The 2,165-nt window shown below is 35.0% G+C and overlaps 2 non-coding genes across 2 annotated transcripts; both read left to right on the forward strand.

Moving 5' to 3' along the window:
* The first annotated feature begins 675 nt into the window (after positions 1-675).
* LOC120121671 lies at positions 676-782 on the forward strand. Its single transcript, XR_005516009.1, has one exon. It is a non-coding gene; the product is annotated as a small nucleolar RNA R71 (small nucleolar RNA).
* A 333-nt stretch (positions 783-1,115) lies between these two features.
* On the forward strand, positions 1,116-1,222 carry LOC120121670. The gene has a single exon (XR_005516008.1). It is a non-coding gene; the product is annotated as a small nucleolar RNA R71 (small nucleolar RNA).
* The last annotated feature ends 943 nt before the right edge of the window (positions 1,223-2,165 follow it).

Genomic DNA, 2,165 nt, shown 5'->3' on the forward strand with positions numbered 1-2,165 from the left:
TCGCTTCATTTCTTGAGATATACTCCTTTAGTAGAGACTCAAGTGATGTTGAAGTTTTGTTAGAAGTCTACCCTTGATAACCTTGTTGGTTGTTGTGTTGTTGTTATGGTTTTGCCTGATGACGTGACTATTGATGTTTTAGCATTGGATGTTGTTGAGTATATTGTTATTGTGAATAATGTTGTGTATTCCCAAAATTTAATTATAATGTCGTAGTGGGATTGGAATAATTCTAAAAATTTAGATTGTAGATTTTTCATATGTGTCGGCATTGTCATTTCTATTATAATTTCTCATAAAATACATAGACTTGAGGTTTTGTCGACATTCGTGAAAATTATGATTAGCACGACAATAAACACAAGTAATAATGGATACTTATTTAACTTCATATATACCTCCAGGTTTTTGCATCTTTTTATCATTTCAATTAATGATGTCATTTACGCGGTCAATGTGTTCAGAGCATCGTTGTCCACTACTACAGTAACGCATCTACCCTATATAATTTTTGTATTAGGATATTGATAGTCATTGTTGGAAATCCTCTCTAAGATAATATAAGCTTCGTTATAGGAATTTTCCAACAATGCTCCATTGACATAAGCATCTACAATCATCCTTGTTTGCATGTTAAGCCCATTTTAGAATATCTCTATTTGCTTTGAATATTGGAAACTATGCATCGGACATTTCCACAGTAAATCTTTAAATCACTCTCAAGCTTTATAAAGGTTTTCATCTTTTATTTTCTTGAAAGATGTGATGTCGTTTCTCAACCTTGCATTCATGTTGGAAGGGTTGAATCGCAACAAGAACTTCTGGGCAAGTTCATTCAAAGATGCTATATCACCAGGTTGCAGCGAGTTGGTCCATATATTGGCTTTGTCGCGAAAAGAGTAAGGAAATAATTTCAGCTTCAAGGCCTCATTGGGCACTCCTTGTTGTATGATTGAATCACACACTTCCGTAAATACTCTCAAGTGTGTTCGAGGGTCCTCGGTGTCCATCCCACTATACTGATCCATTAATTCAAAGTGGGTAGCATGAATTGTCGGATGAACAATCCCAGGGTTTAAATCATCTAATGTTGGCACAACATGTTCTCTGATCGTAAACCATGCATTGGACATTTGTGCAACAAATCTTTAAATTGCTCCAAAGCTTCATACAAATTTTTATCCTCTAATTACTTGAAAGATGCAATATCATTCCTCATTCTCGCATTCATGTTGAGAGGATTAAATTGTAACAAAAACTTTTAGGCAAGCTCATTCCATAATGTTATAGCTCCAGGAAGCAACAAGTTAAGCTACGCCTTGGCTTTGTCACGAAGAGAGTAGGGAAACAGCTTCAGCTTCAATGCTTCCTCAGGAACCCCTTACTGTACAAAAGAGTCACACACTTTGAAGAATGCTCTAAGGTGTGCTATAGGATCCTCAGTAATTGACCCATTATACTGCCCCATACACTAAAATATTTGTAACATTACAGGCCTCAACTCGAAGTGGCTAGCATGGATGGTAGGTCTAACGATGTCATGATTCAGATCAGGTAAGGTAGGCACAACATTCTCTCATATTGGCTTATTACGATCGTCAATGTTGTAGTAATTCTACGGTATTGGAATATTTTATAAAAGCATAACACTATATTGAGTCATGTTTGGTTATTGTCGATGTTGTTGCCTCATTTGGTAGGTAAATTGCTCAATTTCTAAATCAAATGGTTCTAAGTCCTCGATGTTGTTGTGTGTCATGCACCAGCAATGCTATGCTAAAAATAAGTTACCTAAAAAAAGGAAAATAATTAATGAAAACAAAGAAAACAATTCTAATGCAATACCATTGCTCCCCGACAACAACACCAAAAAATTGATGCTACGAAACTGTTACAACATTCAATGCAAGTGAATGTGTCGTATATCAAGTAATAAAGTGGAAACTACAAGAGTTTCGTATGTCGAACCCATAGAGAGCAAGTAATTACAACTTAGAATTGTTGATTCTTTGCAAAAGATAAGTTTAGAATGAAATAGTGATAGGTTTATTGCAAAGGTAAAAAATTAGAATATTAAAGGCATTGAATGTAGTAGCAAACATGAGAGCAAATTGACCACTGAACCAATAAATGTTGTTATCATTTGGCAGTTGATAGTATGATTA

This window comes from Hibiscus syriacus, unplaced genomic scaffold (genome assembly GCF_006381635.1).
Source record: "Hibiscus syriacus cultivar Baekdansim isolate YM2019G1 unplaced genomic scaffold, ASM638163v2 tig00110377_pilon, whole genome shotgun sequence".
Classification (NCBI taxonomy): Eukaryota; Viridiplantae; Streptophyta; class Magnoliopsida; order Malvales; family Malvaceae; genus Hibiscus; species Hibiscus syriacus.